Source organism: Sapajus apella, unplaced genomic scaffold (assembly GCF_009761245.1).
Source record: "Sapajus apella isolate SASKATOON/1434 unplaced genomic scaffold, GSC_monkey_1.0 scaffold43, whole genome shotgun sequence".
NCBI classification, from domain to species: domain Eukaryota; kingdom Metazoa; phylum Chordata; class Mammalia; order Primates; family Cebidae; genus Sapajus; species Sapajus apella.
The window spans coordinates 3,491,979-3,509,251 of NW_022436983.1; the positions used below are offsets into that span (position 1 = coordinate 3,491,979).

A 17,273-nucleotide genomic window follows, 5' to 3' on the forward strand; every position below is an offset into this window, starting at 1 on the left:
GGATGGTCAGGGACTTGGGGACTTGGAAAGAATGTGATTGGATGATTGGTGACAAAGAAATCTGGGGGCCTGGCATAGTGGCTCACACCTGTAATTCCAGCACTTTGGGAGGCCAAGGTGGGAGGATCGCTTGAGCCCAAGGAGTTTAAGACCAGCCTGGGCAACATAGTGAGACCTCTCTTCATCTCTACAAAAATAAAAAATTAGCTGGGCATAGTGACTCATGCCTGCAGTCCCAGCTATTGGGAGGCTGAGGTGGGAGGATCACTTGAGTTTGGGAGGTTGAGGCTGCAGTGAGCTGTGATTGCACTAGCCTGGGCAACAGAATGAGACCCTGTATCAAGAAATCCAACCAAACAAAAAAGAAATTGGGGGAAGAGGTATGTGGATAGACCTCCTGAGTGGGCAGAGGACATGAGGCGTGTGGGTAGGATGACCGAGGTGTTTACTAGTCAGCCTCTTTCCTTCCACCCCTGTCATCGCCTGATGGGCCAGGAACAGAGTGGTCATGGTGGCAGAGATGGAGGCGATGTGTGGGCTCAGCAATGTGGACTGCCACTCACCAGAGCCAGCCTGGCTACAGCTGCCACTGGGTACCACTCTTCCAGCAGCAGAGACTAACACCGAGCTCCAGTATGGCCCCATTCCCCAGGGTGATCACTTCACCTGGTGGAAGGCATGTTGGACCCCTTCTGTTTTGGAAAGGGCAGCATTTTGCCCTCACTGGAACAGGCACTTGTTCCGGATATAGACTCATCTTCCCTGCACACAGTGTTTCTGCCGAAATCACCATCCATGGATTCCCAGAACACCTTACCACAGCCATGCTGTCCACAGGCACCGCTTCCAAGGAGCTCACTTCACAACACGGAAGTGTGGTCATGGGCTCATGTGCAGGGAATTGGCTGGTGAGCACGAGCCCGCTGGTTTCACCTCTCATGCTAAGTGGGACTATGCCCTTGTTATTGCCTTTATTTGGAAATTAAATATATTGAAGAAGATGCCAGCGGATGCCTATGGGTGCCAGTTGATAAGGGGTGAACTCATGATGACTGATTTTGGATGTCAGCTTGACTAGATTAAGGAATACCCACACAGCTGGTAAAGCACTGATCGTTCTCCATGCTTCAGCACACACTGAGCCCGTCCCTTTTCTGCCAAAGGGGAAACCCAGTGGTTTGCCATTGCGTAGAATGATCGGGCTGCCCCAGGTGTGTCTGTGACAGTGTTTTCAGAGGACACTGGCATTTGAGTCACTCAGCTGGATGGGGAGGTCTGCCCTCCATGGGCACAGACACTGTCCAGTCAGCCGGGGGCCTGGGTGGAACGAATAGCTGGAAGGAAGGGCGAATCCTGGCTCTCTGTCCCGGAGCTGGGATGCTCTTCTTCTCCTGCACTTGTATGTCTGAACTCCAGGTTCTCTGGCCTGTAGACTCTGGGACTCGTACTAGTGATCCCCGGGGTGGTCTTTGGCCAGGGACTCAGAATGACCGTGATCCCCACCATCCGAAGCAGCTGACTTGAAAGAAGAGCACTGGAGTCTTTTGAAGTTCAATTACAACAGCAGCTAAGTGACAGTAATACTAAGTGACAGTACTTTGTAGGGCTGGGGCAGGTGTCTTCCAAAGGCTGTATGTAGCCTGTATCGGCATCCAGTGTTTGGTGCTGGTTTCTCCCATAGCCAGGATTCACGGGTCCAGGAATCAAGGGGAGGAAATGGGGGCGGCGCCACACATCATCATCCCTAGGGACCCACTAGCAAAATGTTTGCTTCCTGTTCCTGTGACTTTATGCTCTGCTGGCCTGGAGGTCTTGGTTCCAAAGGGAGGAATACTTCCACCAGGAGAAACAACAGTGAGTCCATTGAACTGGGGGCTTTGGTAACTAGTTGAATGTGAGGTGTAGAGAAGGGTGAAGAATTGCAGGTGTCTTGGGTCCCCAGCTAGTTTGAGGGTCATCATGAATGATGACTTACAGGCTGGGGGACTGGGTCCATGGAGGTGCTTTGAACCTGTCCCAAGTGGAAGTGGTTTGAGTGGACGTGTCTGGATGGCAAATGGCCTCAACGCTCAAGCATCCTCCCACCTCAGCCTCCCTAGTACCTGGGACTATTGGTGCACACCAGCACGCCCAGTTAATTTTTAAATTTCTCTTAGAGACAGGGAATATATTTCTCTATATTTCCCAGGCTGGTCTCGAACTCCTGGGCTCAAGCGACCCTCCCAAAGTGGTAGGATCATGGGCATGCACCACACGCTCATCCTCTGCTGCTTTGGTGCTGTTCCCCCATCCCCGCTTGAAAGCTCTGGCCACTCCCTGGGCTGCACCTGCCTGCTGCGCCGGACCCGTCTGGCTTTGTCTTCCCCACAGAGGCCTCGCCCACCTCTCCCTCCCACCCTCGTGGCCCATCTGCCCCCTCAGGAGCGTCCCTCTCCTCCCTTGTAGCCTCAGCCACTGTCACCTGTATTCTGCTGACCCTGCCTCACACATTCTTCATGCTGCCCGGTCCCGCCTCAGCTGGCCCATTCCCACCAGCTGACCTGCATCCCGCTCATTTCACTTTCCAAAAACTGATCCCCTCACACCTCCCCTCTTCCCAGGGGTGTCCCCATCAGCAGGCAGCCCTGCCATCCACCATCCATCCTGTCAACCCGACATGTGTACCCTCAGCCGTGCCAGGGACACCTGTTGTGGGCAGCCCAATGACCTGCGGGCTCCAGGAGGGCAGGACCCGGCCACGAGGCTGTTGTTCACCACTGAGTCCCCAGTAGTTAGGGACAGAGTGGGTTCTTGGATACCTGTTGGATGAGGGAGCAATGGCAAGGCTGGTGGCTTAGTGGATCCCAGCAGGGTCTGGGAGAGCTCGGTGTGGGCCCAGGTGGGGGTGCTGGGGGTGGGGATTTCCTGTCATAGAACTAGACTGCCAGGTGTTCGTTCTCAGACCAGACTTTTTTCATGACCCTATAGGAGGTCAGGAACTCAGAACAAGCACTCCTAACAAGCCTTCATTCTCAGGAGCTGTTACAGGACCACATGTCATTCATGCGTTCATTCAAACATTTACTAAGCACCTATTATATGCAGCCAGTCTGATGGGGCCGAGGATATAAAGAATGAGGAGGGTGTCGCTGTCTAGTGGGTGAGACAGGCCCGTCTCTGCTGATGACAGCGCTCAGGGCATCAGAGGACACTGGTGGTGGGGTGGCCAGGTGGGAGAGGCAGGGTAGGTGCTGGGATGCGGCCGGAGTGAGCGAAGAGAGGCAGGAGGGCCCACAGACCTGGCGACATTTGTGTGACTACAAGTGACATGGGAGAGGGGTTTGTGGTTTAGGGGACGAAAGTGTGTTGGGGACAGAGCAGTGGTTTTGGGGAGTCAGCCACCAGGCTGGGTCCCAGCCGTGCTCCTGCAGGGGAGGGACCAAGCCATGGGGGCTCCTAAAGGGTGAGCCTTGCCCTTGGCCCCATGGGGCAGGGACTGAGGACACCTGGGCGATTGCCTGTTGCTATCGACTGCCTTCACCCTTTTCAGCCATGTGGAGGGATGGCCGGGCCCTGGTCCTTCCTCGCTGCGTCCTGTAGCGGTCGGCTTTTCCGCTCCATGGTTTCCACCACGGACAGTATTTCAGGCACAGCAGAGCTGGAGTGGGAGGGATACCCAGTTTTCTTTTGTGATGCCCAGCCTGGGGGAGGTGGGGATGGATGGAGCAGAGGGGGCTGTGGGAGGTGCATGGACTGGGGTCTGTCTATAGTGGGGTCAGTGACAATAGCCACCAACCCGACATGGTGTATCTGAGCACGCTTCCAGGTGCTGTGCATGCATGAAGTCATTTAGTCCTCGTAATGTCAGTGATACCTGTAGGGTGGGAACTACCCATTTTACAGATGAAAAAACTAGGATGGGCTGTGCTCACCCCTGGCTCATGCCTGTAATCCCAGCACTTTGGGAGGCTGAGGCAGGCGGATTACCTAAGGTCAGGAGTTCGAGACCAGCCTGACCAACATGGAGAAACTCCATCTCTACTAAAAATACAAAATTAGCCGGGCATGGTGGTGCATACCTGTAATCCCAGCTACTCGGGAGGCTGAGGCAGGAGAATCACTTGAACCCAGGAGGTGGAGGTTGCGGTGAGCCAAGATCATGTCATTGCACTTTAGCCTGGACAACAAGAGCAAAACTCTGTCTCAAAAAAAAAAAAAAAACTAGAATGACTCTAAGGGAAGAGCTGTGAGCTGAGCCTCAGCAGCCTGGCTCCTGGTCTTACTCTTCACCACCATTCCCTTCCACAAAGAAAGAGCAAGGAAGAAATGAGTGACCCAAGAGACAGGTCAGCAGAGCAGATGTCACTGTGGCTGGGTAAATAAGATGCAGGGGCTGTTAAGAGTCAGAGTGGTCCCAGGTATATGAGGATTGGTGTCTGAACTACATGGAGAGAAAGTAGAGTCAGCTCGAAGATGCTCTGGATGTACAGATGTGCTCTGTGACATTGGCTACTTAGGGTATCTTTTTTTTTTTAATAAATGGAGTCTCGCTCTGTCACCCAGGCTGGAGTGCAGTGTCACAGTGTCAGCTCACTGCAGCCTCTGCCTCCCAGAGTCCAGTGATTCTCCCACCTCAGCCTCCCGGGTAGCTGGAATTGCAGGCATGTACCACCATGCACAGCTAATTTTTGTATTTTTAGTAGAGATGGGGGTTTCACCATGTTGGCTAGGCTGTTCTCGAACTCCTGACCTCAGGTGATCCGCCTGCCTCGGCCTCCCAAAGTAGTGGGATTGCAGGCATTAGCCACCATGCCCGGCTGTCCTTCTTCAATTGAGGTGAAATTCACATAATATAAATGAGCCATTTTAAAGTGAACAGTTCAGGAGCGTTTAGTACATTCACAGTGTTGTACAATTATCCGCTCTGTCTAGTTCCAAAACGTCTTCATCCCCCCAGAAGGAAACCCCCTCCATATTAGCCGTCACCCCCATCCTCCCTCCGCAGCCCCTGGGAACCAGCTTTGCCTGTGCTGGACAGTTCGTACAAATGGAGCCATACATTGTGCGGCCTTCTGCGTCTGACTTCTGGCTAATTGAGTTTTGCACGGAAGATTGAAGCATTTCCTAAGTGGAAGCTGGATTTCCCATCCTGGATTCGTTGTAGGCCATAGGAAGGTGGGATGGGAGAGTCGGATCCAAACACCTTGTCTAAGAGGTTGGCTGGGAAACACGGGCATCTGTCTTTTTCTCCATATCCCTCATCACCAGAAACTCAGCCACCATCTTCTTGTCGCCAGTGATCTTGTTATTTATTTTTAATTTTTTCCTATCGATCTTTTAAAAATGACACCTGTTGTCAGCTCCCTTCTGGAGCCCATCAGCAGTTCCATTGCTCTTATGGTGAATTCGCAAACCCGGGACGTGGTCTTTGGGGTGCGTGTGGCCTCCTCCCAGGCCTACCCTGAGCCACCCCCTCCTCCCCAGGGTCCACCTCAACTGTGGTGCCAGATGTGTCCTCATGGGGACCGACCCTGAGGCTGGGGGTCTGTAACTCATGCTGCTCCTTCTCTTGGGGGGCAGGAGCCGTTTCCAGGAATGGTTGCTGACAGTGTTGGCCATTTGGTGCCACTTCCAAACCCTGTTAACCCATCTGGGACCAGAACTTCAGCAAGTCAGTTTCTTAATTCCTTTCCTTCCAATGTTTTCTAAGACATATCAGGCCCCAAAGAGGGTGGCCTGCCTCCCATTGGACAGAGTGTGGCAGAAGTGTGCTTAGGAGTTTCCTACCAGTGGTCTCAGGTAGTGATGCAGTTGCCCTGACTGGTGGTGCCTCGCACGGGAGCCATTTACCCTGGGCCCACTCTTGGCAGGGTCATGGGCACTCCAGCAGTGGGTCCTCCATGCCCAGGGCCCCCTGGAGCCACAGTGCCCTGACTGTGGGTGGGGGAAAGGAGACAGGTGAGGTTGCCCCAGGCATGGGAGAAAACCTAAGCTGTCATCTGCTGAGGGACCACTGGCCCCTTCCTTGTTGGAGCTCCCGACAACTTTTTCCTGCCCTTTCCCTCCCATGCTGGGGCCAGGGTTTAGTTTAGGGTGTCTCAGATCCCATCTGCTGAGTGTGATTCTGCCCAAAATAGTCTTCACATGTATTGACTGAACGTGTGCCATGAGTCAGGCGCTCTGCTTGCCACTGCAGATAGGTTTTTAACCCCTTCAGCAATCCTGTGAGTTAGATGTTATCTCTCAGTTTATAGATGAGAAAGAAGAACTTTTTTCGAGAGAGGTTTTCTGCACTTCAGGAGGTGGCGTGTCTCCCTGGATGCTGGAAGGTGGGCCTGACCCCACCGCCTGGGTTTTTTTCTTCTCTGGCAGTGGAACGTGCCAGCCCTGTTGATTGGGCACCTGCTATTGCCACACACAGCCTGGGAGGTGTGTGATGCACCTCCAGGTCCCTGAGAGCCTGTGGCCCAGCAGGTGTATGCAGGAAACATGAGTTCACTGCCAGGGGCTGGGCAGTCACCAGACCAGCGTGGGTACAGAGGGCCTCCTGGGGCCATCAGGAGCGTACGTTCTAGACCGGGGGGTTTCATGGTAGGGGCCAGGAGACTGGCTGCCGTGAGGAGGACCAGGGAAGGCTTCAGAGCTGTGTAGCAGGGAGGGCATCGAATACCGAGCCCAGGGGTCGTTGGTGGGCACGGGGTGTCCTTGCACTTCCACACCATTCACCCTCAGAGTTGTTAATGAGATGTGCAGATAAGCTAGACTTTCCCTCTCAATTCCTGTGTGCTCCCCTGCCGAGTGTGTGTGTGTGTGTGTGTGTGTGTGTGTGTGTGTGTGTGTGAGAGAGAGAGAGAGAGAGATTGAGACAGACAGACAGACAGGGTCTCTCTGTCACCCAGGCTGGAATGCAGTGGTGCAGTCACAGCTCACTGCAGCCTTGAACTCCTGGGCTCAAGCGATCCTCCCACTTAAGCATTCTGAGTAGCTAGTATTATAGGTACGTGTCACCATACCTGGCTAATTTTGAAAATTTTTTGTACAGACAGGGTCTTGCCGTGTTACGCAGGCTCTCCCTTGCATTTAAAACATGGTAACCAGGCCTGGCACAGAGACTCATGCCTGTAATCACAGCACTTGGGGATGCCAAGGCAGGTGGATCACCTGAGGTCAGGAGTTCAAGACCAGCTAGGTGTGGTGCTGCATGCCCGTAATCCCAGCTACTTAGGAGGCTGAGGCAGGAGAATCGCTTGAACCCAGAAAACAGAGGTTGTGATGAGCCAAGATCATACCATTGCACTCCAGCCTGCGCAACAAGAGCAAAACTCCATCTTTAAATAAATAAATAAAAATACAAAAATTAGCTGAGCATGATGGTGCATGCCCGTAATTGCAGCTACTTGGGAGACTGAAGCAGGAGAATCGCTTGAACCCAGGAGGCAGAGGTTGTAGTAAGCCAAGATCGTACCATTGCACTCTAGTGTGGGCAATATAGTGAGACTGTCTCAAAAACAAGCAAACAAACAAAAGCAACTAGAAAATGTGGTCACTGGGGCCCTAGCCAGTTTCCTTGGGGACCCAATTCAGCTTCCTGATCCTTTTGTTTGGTTGTGCCTGGGGATCACTATCTGTCGTCTTGGGGATTTGGCCGTGGGTCTCCCCGAGGTCTCTCCTCAGGTGGGGATGGTGAGGGTCCCTGTGATGATGTTCCTGCACCTGCCATGGGAAGGCCAGAGTCTAGGGCCATGCTGGTGGGTCTTACCTCTTGAGTTGATCCCAGGAAGCCTCATGAAAACTCAAGATTAAGCACAGGATTCAGGCAATGGTGGTTTTTGTGAGGGCAAGTCATCTCATGTCACGTTCCTGGGGCACCTTCCTGGATTTCTAAGGGTTGAGCTGCTGGATAGATCAAGAAGACCTGAGCGGCCGGGCACAGTAGCTTGTGCCTGTAATCCCAGCACTTTGGGAGGCAGAGACAGGTAGATGACTTGAGGCCAGGAGTTCGAGACCAGCCTGGGCAGCATGGTAAAACCTCGTCTCTACTAAAAAGACAAAAAGTTAGCTGAGTGTGATGGTGCACGCTTGTGGTCCCGGCTGTTCTGGAGGCCAAGGCAGGAGGATCACGTGAGTTCGGGAGGTTGAGGCTGCAGTGAGTTGTGATTGCACCGCTGCACCCAGCCTGGGCAATGGGAGTCAGACCTTGGCTCAGAAAAAAAAAAAGATCTGGGCAGCAGCGTAACTTTGTCGCCTCATTCCTCTGCAGATGGGGTTCAGGGGAGATTCTCGAGCCTTTCCCCTGTGCAAGGGTCTTCTCATTTGGAGCTTTTAAGAAAGTGCTAATGAGAAAAGTCGCCTTGCATTTGTAAAGCTTGGAGAAGTCATCCTAAGGGAGCAACAGCATGCTTAATTTATTCTAATTCTGTCATATATAAATTATATGTAAATGTCAGGGTTCTTCTAAAAACACTTCTCCATCTTTGGAAAAATGGAATGTTCAAAAAGATAAGTATCTTTCCCCTCTTCTTGGCTGGACGCAGTGGCTTACGCCTATAATCCCAGCACTTTGGGCGGCCAAGATGGGCGGATCACGAGATCAGGAGTTCAAGACCAGCCTGACCAACATGGTAAAACCCCATCTCTATTAAAAATACAAAAATTAGCCAGGTGTGGTGGTGTGCGCCTATAATCCCAGCTACTCAAGAAGCTCAGGCAGGATAATTGCTTGAACCTGGGAGGTGGAGGTTACAGTGAGCCAAGATTGTGCCACTGTACTCCAGCCTGGGCGACAGAGCGAGACTCTGTCTCAAAATATATATATATGTACATATTTTTCCCCCTTCTTCTGGTTGCATCCCATCAGGCCAGTTTTGAGCTGTTTGCTGTGAACAGATCCTTTCTTTCCCCACTTGTAGCCTCCCAGGCTCCCTGGAAGCCACATCCTCCGGACCCCCATGCCACTCTCAGGGGTGTCTAGACAGCTCGGGATAAAGGTTTTTGTTTTTGTTTTTGTTTTTTTTTTAATGCCTTCACCATTCAGCCAGTAGTCCCTGAATGCCCGCTCTGTCCTGGCTGTCCCGGTGCCCACGCTGAGAGAGCCATGCCCAGACAGGGCCTACCCAGGAGGCCGTGTCTGAGCCGAGTGCCGATCCATGACTGGGGATTCTTTCTTCCCCGTCATGGGTCTCGGCACGGCTGAGGTTTTGCTTTGCCGTCCGCATTTGTGGAGATTTTTGTAATGGAAAATTTCAAACACAGGCCGGAGTAGAGAGACTGGTATCCTGAATCCCATACCCCACATCACTCAGCATCAGCTTCAACTCATTCATCTCTTCAACACGCACGGGACATCTTTTCTGGAAGGACCGATTGGGCTTAGAAATAACATCACAGTCCTGAAAAAGGGTCGGACTTGAACCAACCCTTGAACCAGGGCACTTTCGCTTTTATCTTTTGGCTTTTTTTTTTTGCAGGGCAGGGGAGCATTCTGTGTAAGATTTAACTCCGCTGCCTCTGGCGAACAGCGGGAATAGATCAGGGTCAGTACCCAGGATGTTTCTGCCATGGTTACCCAGTGGTAGACATGGAACGTGGCTTTATCCACCACGCTTTGTGTGTTTGGGATGGGACCTCTGTCTTCTTCCTGGAAAGGTGGGTTTGGTGCATCCATGGGGGGTATGAGTTTTCTTGGTGGCACTGAGCCCTGTTTCAACCCTGCCAGATGAAACAGCTCTGCTCAGACAAAGCAGAAAAATGGGACTGGTTTTCTCTCCTTACGCCAGTGGCCAAGTATTGAGATACAGGAGCCCTCATGCGGATGATGCTTTTCTCTTGGTGTAACCATTGGCCCTGCCTGTCTCTGTCGCCCAGGCTGGAGTGTGGTGGCGTGATCATAGCTCACTGCACCTCGACCTCCTCAGGGGATCCTCCTTCCTCAGTCTCCTGAGTAGCTGGGACCACAAATGTATGCCACCACGCTCAGCTAATTTTTATTTTATTTTATTTTTATTATCTTTTTCAAGACAGACTCTTGCTCTGTCCCCCAGGCGGGAGTGTAGTGGCACGATCTTGGCTCACTGCAGCCTCTGCCTCCTGGGTTCAAGCAATTCTCCTATTTTATTTTTTAGAGCTGAGGTCTCACTGTGTTGCCCAAGTTGGTCTCAAACTCCTCCTGGGCTCAGTCTTCCCACCTTGCCTCCCAAAGCTCTGGGGTTACAGGCATGAGCCGCTGTGCCCGGCCTCTTTTATGAGACAAAGCAGGGAGTCCCTGACCTTCCTGAGTCTTGTAGTCAGGGAAAGCTAACAGGGTTCTTCCCTAACGGCCTTGTGGAGGTGTTATTCACATGCCACGTGGTTCACCTGTTGTAAATGTGATCCTGATGATTGGTGCACACATGCGTTCAGGCAGCCATGGACACCGACCTGGAATTCATTTCTTCTCCCTACCTCAGCATACTCTGCAGGTGGGGACTGGGGGAGGGCCACATTCTCCCAAGTTCCCTGAGTACCGATGGTAACACAGGCAGGTGACAGCACGAAGTTTTGTTGGGCGAGCAGCTCATGAGCTGACTTTTGCGATCATTGGGTAACGTGCACAGACTCATCTCATTAAAGTGGGACAGTTTTGGATTTCTTTGTTTTTGTTTTGTTTTTATTTATTTTTTTTATTTTTATTTTTTTTGAGACGGAGTTTCGCTCTTGTTACCCAGGCTGGAGTGCAATGGCGCGATCTCGGCTCACCGCAACCTCCGTCTCCTGGGTTCAGGCAATTCTCCTGCCTCAGCCTCCTGAGTAGCTGGGATTACAGGCACGCGCCACCATGCCTAGCTAATTTTTTGTATTTTTTTTTTTTAGTAGAGATGGGGTTTCACCATGTTGACCAGGATGGTCTCGATCTCTTGACCTCGTGATCCACCCGCCTCGGCCTCCCAAAGTGCTGGGATTACAAGCTTGAGCCACCGCGCCCGGCCTTATTTATTTTTTAATTTATTTCAGCCTGGTCAGTCTTATTGCAAGTGGTGCAGTTTTGGAAGGCACCTAGGGAAGGCTGCCTGGTTGGAGTTTGGAACTCCACCTCCAAGGTGGAGGTAAGGTTACCAGAGGCAGTGTGTGCCGACCGTGCAAAGCCAGGCCCAAGGCCATGTGTCCGCCACAGACACATCTTTTCCTGCCAGCTTTAGAGCGAGACCAGTTTGTTTGATGTTAATTGAGTGCCTGCTCTGTGCCTGGCACTGTGCTGGGCACTTTCCATGCATTTACTTATTGACTGCTGCACAGAACCCTTTGGAATGGGGATTATCATGCCCATTTTACAGATGGAAAAATCAATGTTAAAAATAGTTGAATGTCTTGCCCAGGGCCGCACAGCAAGAAGTCAAGCTGGATGCAGACCCAGGCAGTCTGGGCTCTGAACCGCTGCCCATGTGGCCTCTGAGTGGGAACAGGCTCCTGATCTGGGGTAGGGGGATGCTGGGATTTAAGTTCTGGGAGGGGTGGGCCCAGGTTGCTCGGGAGAAATTTCTGATAGAGAGAGGCCTTAGCCAGGCAAAGGAGAGGGCGTGGGAGGGTGCCTGGGGAAGGAGTGAGTAAGCTCAGGCAGCAAGGTGAGATCGAACATTCTCAGGAAGCTGCAGCAGGGGCCAAGGCCTGGCCAGTCCAGCCTGCCCGCTGTGCTTCAGAGGCTGGCCCTTAGCAGGTGCTCAGTGAAGGCTGAATGAACAGAGGAGTGTTATTGAAGAGGTAAGATGGCCGGGGATCTCGAATCTTGTGCTTTTACGGGACAATTGGCTGGGCATGGTGGCCCACACCTGTAATCCCAGCATTTTGGGAGGCTGAGGTGGGCGGATCACTTGAGGTCAGGAGTTTGAGACCAGCCTGGCCAACATGGTGAAATCCTGTTTCCACTAAAAATACAAAAATTAGCCAGATGTGGTGGCAGGCGCCTGCATGTAATTCCAGCTACTTGGGAGACTAAGGCAGGAGAATCGCTTGAACCAGGCGGTGGGGGGTGGCAGGGGTGGAGGTTGCAGTGAGCTGAGATCGCACCACTGCACTCCAGCCTGGGCCATAGGGTGAAACTCCATCTCCAGAAAAAAGTGAACAAGACAGCTGGAAAATGCCTCCAAATGCCCACCTGGCATTTTCAGTGTCTCTGCTGGGCTGGGAGTAGATCTGGCCACTGCATCCTTCCTCCCTCCCACCCCCAAATATGCACGGCAGCTGCCTGGCTTGGAAGGCTGGAGGGCTCTCTGTGCTGTGAGCAGCTGTCCTGGTACCTTCCTGATGGGAAGACGGGCACCAGGCTGCCCGCTTGTGAGCATCTAGACCCTGACTGTCCACCGGCCTTCTGTGGATCCAGTGGGCTGAAATCTACACAATGAGGCCATCTGGTTCATCACCAAATGGAGAGAGAGGCAGGTTAGCGAAAGGGAGAGCAGGACCCCAGATACTTGCCTCTGCTCTTTGTCTAGTAAATCACACAAAGAATTGCAAAAAGTGACAGTCTCATCCCTGAGTTCCCTCAGCCAGACTGGGGCATAGGTCTTCTTACACTGTCTGTTTTTCTCCGGGAAAAATGAGCCTTAAGTGTCAGACTTGAATTACCTTCCCAAGGGACACTTCCTGTGGCTATTTCTAGTGGCAAGTGGCTGAGGTTGTGCCCCTAAATAAAATTAGGGTTTTAAACTGGGTCATAAACTCAGATGCCCCAGGGGTCGGGAAGGAGGCACAAATGGGGGAAGCAGCCAGTGGGAGGCTACAGGGCAGGGAGAGGACTGCGGCAAAGGAGAACGGCGCGTCCTGCTCGCGGAGTGGCCTCTCTTACCTGGGGGACTAGAGTCCTTGGCACTGTAGTATCCCTTTTGAAGCCAAGAATCCAGACTTTTAAAAATGCTGGCAAATAATTCAGTGGGTTTTTTGTTTGTTTTTAAAGACACAGAATTGCACTGGTTTAAAATAAAACATCTGTGGGATGAATGTCCGCTCTCTGTAGAGATGAGGAGGGCGAGGCTGAGCAGCACAGTGGGGGTCACCCAGTCAGTGGAGCTGGGACGAGAGCTCTGCCTGCCGGCACCCGGCCTGGCCCTCTGCCCGACTCCTTATGCCGTATCCCGGGCAAAGCAGTGGGGCTAGGAACGAACGCGGCAGAATCCACAGCAACGAGAGACCCCGTGTTGGTTCCAAGGGACATGGCCCCGTGCCAGTCTTGCCCACCCACCTCAGCTCTCCCATAGGAGGGCATCTCAGCAGCAGCCAGGACTTGGTGGCTGCCTTTTGGGTGCCAGGTACAAAGCACCTTGTGTCATCTCTTGGAGTCCCTACAACACCACACACACACCTGGTGGCTTCTGCTCTCCCCATTTCACAGATGAGGAAACCGAGACCTGGAGAGGTTCGAGTCACATGAGGGGGTGGGAGTTGAATGTGAACGTGACTTCAGAGCCACGGTTTCTAACCAGCAAGTGATTCACACTCGGAGGCCCAGGTGAGTTATGCGTGGCACCATCGACCTGATGCCAGTGACCTTGCCCTCTGTCCATGGGGTGCAGCCTCATTTTGACCCTCTACCAGGGTGTCACGTGCAGCAAAGAACACTGAGTGAGGAGTCGGTGGGGGCCTCAGGAGCACAGGCAGCCCCACCTCCAGAGGGACCGCGCTGCTCACAAGGTGGCTGACTAATTCTCTTTGCAAACGGTTCAGTTTCACATGCTTGAGTTTCCAGTAACTACGTGGGTGGATTTGTTTCGTTTAAGGGGAAAACAAAACATGGAGTTTTCTTTCCCAAGAAGAAGGCTTGCCAATTATGGGTTTCACGCGTGCGGCTCCGGGCATCCTGGTGTAGTTCTGCAGCCAGCCGGGCCTCTTGGCAGATGGGCTCAGAGGTGGAAATCGCTTAGTCATTTGCAAGCCGGGACCAGGTGCCCAAGGTCAGGGAAGTGGTGGGGCCGCAGCAGCACGGGGATCCCCGGGTCCTGCTGCAGGAACCACGGTGATCCTGTGCTCTTCCTGATTCAGCCCTGCCCTGGGCTGGCAGGGGGCGGGGACCTGGGCGAAGAGGAAGGTGCCAGGTCAGACAGGCAACCCTCCCTGCCAGCTAGTCGCCTGCTTCGGGTGAGTTGGAGATGGGGATGTCCTTTGGCGTATGCCAGACTGTGCTAAGGAAAGGGTGAGGGACAGCATCCGGGGCACGAGGGCAGGGTGTGTGTGTACACGTATTTTTGTGTGTGTGTGTGTGTCCCGAAACAGGCTCAACCAGGGGATACTGGCACTCACCAGGCAGAGCAGACTTTGGTGGGCATGTAGGGCAGGGTCCTAGGGCGCCACTGCTGTGCCAGGCATCACCCCTTGAGGCGCTGGATGGTGAGGGGTTGGGAATGATCAAAGTGGGTTGGGGGGCTGCCATTTACAAAAGGCTGGAGCATTTTGCTGCCTTAGGGCCCACCTGTTCTTGCCACCTCGGGGCACAGGTGTGGGCAGGCGGCCGTGATTCCTGGATTCCTGTGGAGCAGTGCAGGCCTTCTTCAGCACTGTGGCTGCTTCTCCAGAGGAGACCGACCCGGAAGTGGCATTGGGTCTGGGTCTGCGGGCCAAAGCAGCTTCGAGCCCAGCTTGGGAGGTGGCTGGCCTTCTGCCTGAGTACACCTGGCTCCTGTGTCCTGGCCAAGCCATGTGCTTCAGTCTCCATCTGCGAAATGGGGGTGTGAGTGCCCCGGGGGGAGGGAGCTGCCTCGTGCTCTCCTGATCGCGCTCTCAGAGATGCCAGGCCTATGGCGGGGTCAGGCCATACCTCCGATGTTCCTTTCTGCTTCCAAGTGGAAACACACCGTGGAACTGAGAATCCTTAACCTGACCTGTGAGGGTGTGCTTCCTGTGCTCTCTGGAAGGAAAGACAGAACTATCACATAATATATCCTACTAGGCAGAGGTTGGTAAAGGTGATTAGAGACCAGCAAGATTCTGGCCTTGGGGATCAGGGTTTACTCTCAGCAGGTGAATCTGGGAAGATTTCCTGGAGGAAGTGATGCTGAAATTGGGCCTTAGAATGTGTGAGCACTGGAGAGGGAGGAGGAAGGGAAGAAAGGAAGGAATGTCACTGGTGGAAGGTGGCATGTGTGTGCAAAGCCACCCAGAGCTTTGATGATACCTGGAATATAGTAAGTGCCTGATAAAAGTCATCACCAAAGTCATTCGGACTCTAGGATTTGGGTTAGGTATCTGGAAGAAGGGATGTGTGGGGGCGTGATAGAGAATTTCAGACCACCAGGTGAGAACAGACAGGTTTATTTGTTTGTTTGTTTGTTTTTGAGACAGGGTCTTGCTTTGTCACCCAGGCTGGGGACAAAGATCACTGCAGCTTCTGCCTCCCAGGCTCGGGGATCATCAGACCTTAGCCTCTTGAGTAGCTGGGACCCCAGGTGTGCACTACCATACCCAGCTAATTTTTTTTTTTTTTGGTATTTTTTGTAGAGATGGGGTTTTGCCATGTTGCCAGGCTGCTCTCGAACTCCTAAGCTTAGGCAATCCACCCTCCTTGGCCTCCCAAAGTGCCGGGATTACAGGTATGAGTCACTGCGCCTGGTGAGAAAATACAGTTTCAGAGCCTTATGTAGGTGATTTCTGGTGGCAAGGGATTTTTTTTTTTTTCTTTGAGCCCCTGCAGATTGGCTGGTCGCTTCAGTGGGAGTGTCTTGCTTCCTTGGCCTTCCATTCACTTGGCAAGTTTGTTACGGGCCGCTGTGTGCCAGGCTCGGCCCGAGCATCCGTGGAGCCAGAGGAAGCTGGGTGGACAGTGACGCACCAGGTGGGGAGAGGAAGCAGCTTCCCTCATTCCCCCTTCTGGGCAGGTCGGGGAAACTGGTGATTGTTCTGGGAAGCTGCAGCTTGGGGAGAGATGACGTTTCCTGTGGCCCAGTGAGGGCGGGGCCCTGGGGTCTGGGCTGACAGAGAGCAGTGGTGGAAGGTGGGCGTGGGCACCCGGAGGCCTGTGATGCCCCCAGATCCTCCACCAGGGACACAGCCGGCAGCAGAGCAGGGACAGGTCCCCTGCCGCTTGGGTCTCTGCCCGCCCACGCCTCCCTTGCTGGTGGTTCTCTCTGGCCAATGCCTCCTTGCTCTTTCTTGGCAGATACTGTAGAACCCTGCCTGAGGCACAGCATCCAGGCTGCCTTGGGGACAGACAGAGTGGGGACAGCATCCTGTCCTATGGCCCATGGAGCCACCCTGACATGTTCTTCTTTGTCCCCAAGGCCACCCTCCTTCCTCCATGCCCAGGTTTCTAGCATCCAGGGAAGACCTGAGTTTGGAGTCTGGCTTCCAACCTGGATCCTGGACAAATTACTCAGCCTCTTTGCACCTCAGTTTCCACCTATGAGAGTGAGAGTGAGCCATCTGTAAGAATGGGCGTGAGAATTACCTTGCAGAATCGTGCAGGATGGACCAAAGCCAGACAGTATGGCTGGTGCCTCGAGGCAGCTGTTTCCACCATTCAGAGGATTGCTATTCTGTCTGTTCAGCAATTTAGGCAGCTCACTGAGATCAGGGCCTCTGCCACTACTAGTGACATAAATTCAAAATCCCTCACGAGGAAACAAAAACGTGCAGCCACCCTCCAGGCACCTTCAAAATGAAGGCTCTGGACACACAGCAGCACAGGGTCCCTATCCCCAAGGACTGACTGCATATAGTGGGGGACTATGAGCCGTGAGCTGGTGAGTGTAACAGGGTGACAAAGGAGGATCCCAGCCTGGGGTGTCCTGCAGTGAGTCCTAAAGATGAGGTAGGGCCAGGCACAGTGGCTCACACCTGTAATCCCAGCACTTTGAGAGGTTGAGGCTAGAGGATTACCTGAGGTCAGGAGTTCGAGACCAGCCTGGGCAACATGGTGAAACCCTGTCACTACTAAAAATACAAAAAATTAGCCAGGTGTGGTGGTACGCACCTGTAATCCCAGCCACTCGGAGGCTGAGGTGGGAGAATTGCTTGAACCTGGGAGGAGGCGGAGGTTGCAGGGAGCTGAGATCGCACCACTGTGCACCAGCCTGGGGGACAGAGTAAGACTCTGTCTCAAAAAAAAAAACAGCAACAACAAAAGAGGAGGTAGGACCTCGGAGGTGAGGGGGCCAGGGGGTGGCACAGGGAGGGCACTAAGGCAGGCAGCATTGTGGGCTGCGGGTCAGTGTGTGGACATGTGTGCCGCCTTGGCCGTGCCATGTTGCTCACTGAGGCGGGGAACACACCCAGCCTGGCTCAGATCAGGTGCTTTGCTCCTCCTCCTCCTCCTTCTTCTCCCTCCCCCCTCCTCC

The 17,273-nt window shown here is 53.3% G+C and overlaps 1 protein-coding gene and 1 long non-coding RNA gene across 2 annotated transcripts in view; one reads left to right on the forward strand and one right to left on the reverse strand.

The window, feature by feature from the left end:
* SPSB1 (splA/ryanodine receptor domain and SOCS box containing 1) overlaps nt 1–17,273 on the forward strand; it is a 79,334-nt gene that overhangs the window by 8,069 nt on the left and 53,992 nt on the right. The gene's annotated exons all lie outside the window — the stretch shown is intronic.
* The window catches only part of LOC116566253, a 21,092-nt gene continuing 5,614 nt past the window's right edge, over nt 1,796–17,273 (reverse strand). The window contains exon 3 of the long non-coding RNA XR_004275816.1: nt 1,796–1,875. This is a non-coding gene — a long non-coding RNA (uncharacterized LOC116566253). The remainder of the gene's footprint in view (nt 1,876–17,273) is intronic.